Source organism: Triticum aestivum, chromosome 5B (assembly GCF_018294505.1).
Source record: "Triticum aestivum cultivar Chinese Spring chromosome 5B, IWGSC CS RefSeq v2.1, whole genome shotgun sequence".
Taxonomy (NCBI): Eukaryota; Viridiplantae; Streptophyta; class Magnoliopsida; order Poales; family Poaceae; genus Triticum; species Triticum aestivum.
Window position 1 is genome coordinate 443,682,931 of NC_057807.1, and position 8,647 is coordinate 443,691,577.

Below are 8,647 nucleotides of genomic sequence, written 5' to 3' on the forward strand. Positions count from 1 at the left end.
GAGAGGGCAAAGCTTGCCTTCATTGCCTTCCTTTGCCTTGTTCCGGATCCCCTTCCTTGCTTCCTTGCTTCTGAAATCTCCAGATCCGCTCCAGCCCTGCCCTTTCAGCGAGCAATGGCGCCTCGCAAGGTCAAGACCGACGCGCCACCGGCCTAGTACTCGCCGGCCCTGGATGCCCCCAATATGCCGGAGAAGAATCTCACCGCCATACGCCTGATGATGGCGGTGGAGGGCAGCGAGATGGGGGAGACTGAACTCCGGGCTGGTTCCGCCAAGCCGGAGGCCAAAGGGAGCACTTTCTACCCCTTCTTCATGAATGCCATCATCGCCGTCCTAGTTCCCCCCTTTCCGACTTCTTCTACGCCGTCCTCCGCCATTACCGGTTGCAAGCCCTTCATATCCATCCCAACTCCATTCTCCTTTTATCGATTTTCGCCTACTACTGCGAGGCGCATGTCGGGGTGATGCCGTCCGTGGCTCTGCTGTGCCACTTCTTATCCCTCCGAATCAACGGCGAGCACACCTTGGCGTGCGCCAACTTCATCGCGTACGCCAAGGCTAACGCGATCTCGAAGACCGGGAAAAAGGGCCGACAACTACCGAAGCAAGTGGGTCATGATGGATGCCAGATGCATCCACTCCCGGTTGGTGCTGCCCACGAGGATGCCCCAGCCTGACAAGGGGTGGTCTCGCGCAAAGCTTGACGACCATCGAGCGAAGACGGTGCTGGAGAAGATGAACGCCGACTTGAAGCCAGGCAACGTGAAGGCGACGAAGCTGACAGGGGCCACACTCCTAAGGGAATTCCTAACGCAGCGAGTGGCCCCGCTTCAGGCGCACTCGCTGTGGGGACCCCGACTCATAAGTCGTGATCACCGAATGCACGTGTACAGTCATCCCAGAGATCAATGCTCACTGAACACACAGAAGCTAAATAACAAGAGTCTTACATCCGCACATACCGTTTTACACAAGTAGGACCATTATGGTCAAGTCTTGAGTATATCATCGCAGCGGAAATCTTCGTCGATAACTTGGACCCATGCCATCTGCCTTAACCCTACAGGCATTCTGACTGGGAAACGTCCTAGCTCGCATGTTCATCACCGAAGTATTCCTCATCATATCCTGTTCTTTCATGCCTGGCCAATAAAATAACCAGTGGCAAGCCAATGAGTACTTTGAATGTACTCGCAAGCAACCCATGTTTTGGTTCAAGATACAACAATGCATGATATAGGTAAATTTTTGCAGAAAGCTAGTTTTGAGTGCAATGACATGTTCAACAACTTTGTAAGACATGCATCAAGAGAATTCAAGTAACCATGAGGACAAGTTACAGATATCAACATAAATAGAGTGGGCACCAACCCATCTCAATCATGTCAAGTCCCTTGACTTGACCCAAGTCATTTTATCAACACACACACTTGGTTTGTAAACAAGTGGACGTAGCCCAAGAGCGGTTACCCAACTGTCCTTGACCGTGGACACGGCTATTCGAATAGTTTTACACTCTGCAGAGGTTGCACACTGTACCCACAAGATCCGGGGAACTTCCATGTCATCCACGACCCGCGATACCTCAAGTACCCGGGGTAAGCACCCGGTCACTACCTTTCCCTAGACGACACTAACATGGAGTCCACTCTATTGGTAGTTTCCTAACATTATCACATAACATTTTCGTGGAGCCACGCTCCATAATCATCTCACATCACAAGCACGAGGTGTGTCCGGTGCCCCATAAAAATGTTCTTGGTCGCCCTACCTGGCACGACCCCGTCCTGAGAGAGCGCACCAACAACTCTCCCATCACTAGTAATGCAGGCTCCAAGCTAGTATCGGTCTAGGTACTCAATAATGCCCTTTCCCATACAAGGGTAGAGTGGTTGCGCATGCAAGGTTGGAATAACGGTCGCAACTTAAACCAATCCGTTTTGAAAACAACACACACTTGCTTCAGTACACCACTTCATCATCAAGTGGCTACCCAACTCGTCATCTCCCCCGGGCATAAGTGGCACCCGACGGGGTTTTCAAAAAGTCTTTTGAAAATACTTTGTCTCCTTCACCATGCATATAGCCATCCCTTTTTGCGTAGCATCTACTTTAGCATCCTATCTACTCCCACCGGCATAACCCTCATAAGAAGGCAGGGTCATGCACAATGCAAGTATCAACGAGGAAGTACGGTGGCAAACCACCCCATGTGGTCATCAGTATCATGTCTCTGATGCAAGCAATAAGAGTGCTATATGACATGTATAAAAGGGTTTCATAGACATGGTCAAAGGGCTGCTTGCCTGTTTTAACAGAGTCTTCGAGGTCTTCAAATATCTCTGGTCCAACTCCGAGCATTTCGTCTACTTCGTCAACTATCGTCGAAAGCAACCATAATAAGCAACACAACAAGGCAGGAAATAAAAGTGCTCTAAAAATGTGAGTTGGACTTTTCTAGGATACCTCTGGTCATATGAGGGATGACCAAAGTGGTTTAATTAGGATTTGATCAATGGACATCTCTGAACATTTCAATATGATGGAATCAAGGGGTTTATGGATTTGCAAGAAGTGTACAGAAATATTTTTTTTAAAATGAGCAAAGGCACCCATTTAGCAAATCATGATTTTAGAAGCATCTGGGAGTTGGTTTCACTGGATTTGGAGTTCAAATGAATTTCCTATGAATTTGCAAAGTTGACAAATATGAAGAAATGGCTCATTATTTTATGTGGTACAGAAAGTATTAACAAAAATGTTTACAAACTAAGTTATGAACTTAGAAGCGTCTAGGAATTTGAATCATGGCATTTGGATCAATTTTGAGCTCTCTGTGATTTTCTAAAGTTCATCACAGAAATAGAAAAAATAGGATTTGATAAATATTTGTGAAGGAAATGATTCTGGAAAAATGTGAAAATAGCACCATGTGATAGGGAATGATTTTAGAAACTACCAGAAATTTGAATCATCAAATTTGGAGCTCTGTTGGATTATTTATGGATTTTTGAAGTTGACATGAAAAAGAAAAATGAAATAAGGCTTTAACCTTATCCTGCGCACGAGGCGACAGATAGACCGTGGGCTGGCCCAGCCGCACGGGAGGACAGAGGCGACGTCGAAGGCGCCCATGAGGAGTGCGCCTTCGTGCAGGGGAGGCGGATCCGGCCGAAGCCGTTTCCACTTAAACGGACGGGCCCGCCTGCTGGGTCGCTGACGTGCGGGCCCCAGCGGCAGGTGGTCTTCCAACTCCCGCGCGCGCTCTAGCCGCGAGGAGGAGCGGCTCCCGCCGGCGATTGCCGGGGCTACAGGGCGTCTCCGGCGACGCTCCGCCCACCGGCGTGCTCAGGAGGCCACGCCGCACCCATCCATGTGTTGCACGCATGTCGTGGAGGGCTGCAGCAGCGATGGCGTGGGTGGCTGCGGAGGAGGCTGTCGGCCATCTTCGGCCACGAGCGCGTGGCGTTCCCGGGGATGAACGACGGTGATGGAGGGCCTCGAGGTGGTGGTATGAGGGTACTGGAGTGGCTAGGGAGAGAGGAGAGGCTCGGGATAGCCCGGATTTAGGCGGAGCCCAACGGCGGCGCTCTGGCCATTGCAGTGAACAGAAGGCACGGGGAGGGGTGTGGGTTTGTCCAGGGGTGCACAAGAGGGAGAGGGAGCCAAAGGAGTAGAGAGGGGGCTCGGGGTGGCCTTAAATAGCTGACCCGCGGCTCACCATGGACGCGGCGCACGGGTGGCCGCGGCAACGGCCCGGGAGGCCAGGAGAGAGGGCGAGGACTTGTCTGCGGCGTTAGTGGGGGTGGATTAGGGCGCCAGGAAGAGAGAGAGGGAACGGGGCGAGCTTCGGGTGGAGCCACGAGCTCGCACGCGCATTGGCGGGCTCGGGCGGCTCTGGGCACGCGCGACATGGGCAATACAGAGGGGGAAAGGAGGGGGCCAGCACGGTGGCGTGTTGCGGATGTCGAGGCACCTCGACTGGCGCAAGGGGGAGGCTCGAGGTGGTCAGGAGCGCCGTGTCAACGGTCGGGAGCACGCTGACATGCTCCAGAGCGCGCAAATGGCCGGCACCCGCGGCTTTTCCTCGTGTCCTCACGCGCCCACTTGTGTCTGGCAGCTGCAGGGGGGAGTAAACAATGTGACAATGGCATTGGATGCCCTGGGGATCCACTAGAGTGAGGAGGGAGGTTGAGAGAGAGAGAAATGGTGCTGTCCAGAGAGGGAAAAAGAGCTTTTTACCCCCATAATCATGGCTCCTCGGGCAGGGAAAGATGCAGGGGTTAGAGGAGGACCAGATGATGATGTGGGAGAAATCTTAGCTCATGGAGATTAGTGTAAATGGCCAAAACATGCATTTTAAATTTCTGCCAGAAGGTGTTTGATGGTGGTTTGGGCAAGCAAATGGATTCCAAATGATGTGAAGATTAACAGGATCAAGTGTCATATAGAAATGGGGTCGATCACCAAGTTGGAGCTCATTTGGAGGAAGTTAACAATGCAACTTTGGTAAACCCTAGAAATTAGCAGAAATGGCTTTACCAAGATTTAGTCATGCAAATCAATTCTCCTTGATGCACCACTTGGTGTAGTGTCATCATTTGAGGTTCTGGACATGCCAACAAAAGTTGAGATCAAAAGGAGAAAGTTGCTAATGTAGAGTTGTTCAAATTTGGTTCTAGACAGGAAGGGTTTTGGGGCACTTTTATCAAGTTAACTTGTTCTCCAACTTGTTCCATTTGGTCTAGATGAATAATTAGAACATTTTAGCATGTTGACAAGGTTTGGGAACATTTGGAAATGTTTGGCAATGTAAAGTTGCTCAAACTTCAAAATGGACAGAAATGGTTTTGAGGGGATTTGATGATGTTATATTGTTCTCCAAGTCATGAGACTTGGCAAGATCATCTAATATGTCATATGTGACACTCTAGAATTTTCTTGGAATTTTTGGAGAATATTTCCTTCGTAAATATTTCAAGAGCTTGAAATATCCAGAAAGGGTTTTTGAGGGATTTGACCAATATTTTGAACATGACCATGCGTTGAAACTCTTATATATGGACAATATATGTCCACTGAGTTTCCCTAGATTTTTGCCAAATATTTTTGAAACAATAAAATAAATTTTCCCTATTAAAGACATTTCTGGCCTTAAGAAAAAGCTTTTAAATAAAATAGGAAAAATGACTTTTAAAATTATATTTTTGTGGCTTATGGGAGTCCTACATCTAATAGGATTCAAATATACCTTTTGAAATATTTTTCATACCCCAAATCAAGTACTTGTAGTGCAAACCTCAATTCAGGGGTTTTTGGAAAACTAATTTTTGAAAATACTATTTGGCCAAATTATTTTTGTAAGAAATTATTTTTATGTCCTATACACATGGCATGATCATTGGTTCAAGAGTTTGGAGCAAGGAGATGAAGTATAGGAGTTGGAGGATTTATTTTTGATTTTTAGAGCACTTGCAAACAACGGACAAAAATCCAATGAAGGCAAAGTCCAAAACACTCAAAAGTTTTTGTCAAACCACATTTTATCATGATTTATCATCTTAAGTGTTGTGCCATGAAAATCAGGGTGTGACAGACCTACCCCCCTTACAAGAATCTCGTCCCCGAGATTCCCAAACCGGGCGCGGAAAGGGATATAGAAACTTGGATCTGGGGTAGTCTTCAAGTCCTCATGTTGCTTCTGCTTCCGTGTAGTGCTCCATTGAGCTTGAAGTACTTGATGGTGTGGCTTCGTGTATGACGCTCCTCTTGATCCAGGTTGCTAATGGGTAGCTTGCGGTAGGTTAGATTGGGCTAGGGGTCGATGGCTCGGTGGTCAGTGTCCTTATTAGTGCTCGGGCTAGCTAGGAAGTTGGAAACACTTCCGGGGCTGTGATGCATGGAAAGCGTTGTGCACATCAGGTAACTCAGGTGGCAACTCCAGCTGGTAACTGTCTACTCTTCGTCTTGAAGTGATCTCGGAGGGGGTTGTTAAATCTTGGAGTGATCTCGAAGGGGGCCGATGAATCTTGGTGTGGGTCTCCTTGTCATGGAAATGCTTGGTTCCTTAGAGAGAAGTGGCCCGTATATACAATTGGTCTTCGACGCGGATGTTTACTTCTTGATGATGGTGGTAGGTGTAGTTCTTCCTCCTTGGCATGGCGGTCTTCAAATGTTCCTTGACTAGCTGAACGGCTCTTCTTCCGCCTTCGGGTGGACAGGTAGGTCACCAAATGATGATGACAACTATCTTGTTTAAGCACTCCATGAAGTCTATGGGGTACGTAAAGTGGGCTGAGGCATTGGTGATGGTCATGGTTGAGTATTGGCCAAGGTCTTATCGATCTAGAGCCAAAGCCCAAGGTCAGGATCCGACCATGTTGTGGCTTGGTAGGGCGTAAGGGTTTCAAGGATTCTAGTGTGCGAGTGAATGTTTATCATCCCATCCTTGAGCACAGTTTCTGAGATGCCAATACTTCTACCTAGTCTTCACCTCATATTACCAAAAGAATCATCCCGTATAGGTCAACTCCAATCATCACTCATGTTATTCATATCCTCATGGCTCTCGAGAGGAGGTCTAACAAAATCATATATGTCTACAATCCCCAAACTCATATGTATGTCTACCCCTAAAAACCCATGGGTAGAACATATAAGCTGCTAAGCTTGAACGTGACAATCCCAGTGCTCAGCCTGTTCTTCCAAGGTCTAAGATAAAGCACCTCTATCCTAAGGAAACACGGCGTATGCCACTCCAAGATCTTGTTTCCTTCCTATGAATCAACCCCAATAGTCCATTAACTTCCATCACCAACTACCTAATCCCTTAATTATACAAATCCAATGTCCATGGTGTTCCATACAATCTAATCCCCAAGTACTTGAAAGAGCTATATTTACTATAGTCAGTCCACCAATTCCCATCTTCGGGGTCAAGTAACTTCCAACCTCAGGCTTATATAGATCCCTAAATCAACTCTGACAATTAATCCAATCTCCTAGTTTATCGTCCACCGAGAAACATGGTATCATGATCGAGATCATCAGTCTAAATCCAATTTACTCCGAACCATGTAGACATACTCAACATCTATATTCAACTAAAATCACCTACTTAAATCCAAATCTCTTGTCCAACGAGAATTGCTACATGTTCCCCCAAGTCATTTACGTAAAATCAACTGTCACCTATCAATATCCCATGGCTAAGTTAAATCCAAATACTTCCAATAATTCCAGCTTGCAAACACGATTATCCTACTAAATCCAATTTACTCAGGGGTAATGAAAGCTATGCTAATCTATACTCATGATCCCACCAAGTTCATCTACCAACATGGTAGCCTTATAATCCACCAAAGAGTCTCAGATAAATCCTCATAGTCATTGATATAAACTCACCAAGTCATTTGTCCTCTATTCCTATATCCTCAGATTGGTCCTCACTATGGCATCATCAGTTTTGGTGCTATCTTAGGATGACAATGTGCTCGTTCACTATGCCCATTAGTTCCATAATGAACCCAGTGATAAGCAAGGCTTACTGTAGATTAACTTGTTCTCTAGTGATTCCGTAGGTTAAGCTCAGGGTTAAGGTTTCGAGCTGGGGTATCTCGTGAAGTCTCGAAGGGTCTATGAATGGGTTTCTAGTCTTGAGAGGTAAACATAACTCTACTGGGCTGCTCTTGGTCGAGGAGGCTGTAGCAAAAGTCTTCCGTGCTTGTTGGTTGCCAAAGTAGAATCCTTGGTGTATCTTGTCTTGCTAGCCTTTAGTTGAGGAGAGAGATGAGAGGGAGAGGTAGCATAGAGGAGGGGAATGCCTAAAGGGGGTTCTATAGTGCAAGTGCAAACAAACAGGTGCAAAAAGGGCCAAACAAAAGAAACAATGTGAGGGAGGTGATATAGTCGCATACTTGTCGCCTAGGGAAAAAGTGCGACCTATATCAAAACACAAACAAATAAAAACAAGAAACACACAATCATGGTTCTATTCGAACTATCATACAGACTCAACTGCGCATAGGGGTACACGACTCATCCTACCCTAGGGGTTCTTGGACTCAGTAGTCGTGCCTTGTGCCTCATGCAGTCTTCTGAGTTTTCCTCAGGCGTTGTTACGTCTCTTGTAGTTGTTCGATGAAACAATCTGGGTTGAGCCTGAAGATTCTTCAACAACTTCTCGTCTGTTGAAGTGATGGGGTGAGGGTGGCTCCTCGTAACTGGCATTGACTTGGTCTTCTATTGTCTTCTTAATCACGACGATCCCTTTTTGTCTTCTAAGCCGTTGATGGTACCAGGTAGGTAATCCTTTATTCAATGACATTATCAAGGCGTAATAGAGGTCCATCATGTCGGTTACGTTGATGAAAACATCGACACCAAGAGCGGGGGATGAGGAGAACCGTTTTCCTGCTCACTATGGTGAGGCGGACCAAATGGCTAGGTTCCCATCCATCGGTGGTTGCTGATACAACAACGGTAGTGACAGGGTTACTCTATTAGCGATGTATATCATGATCTTGCATATTCTATGCCCTGATCATCGTAGGCTAAGGTTGCATCATCTTGGGGCAGTGTCAAGGGTATCACCATCTCCTGGGTCTTCAGGTCCTCATTCCTCGAGGATGTATCTTCTGTTGGTATC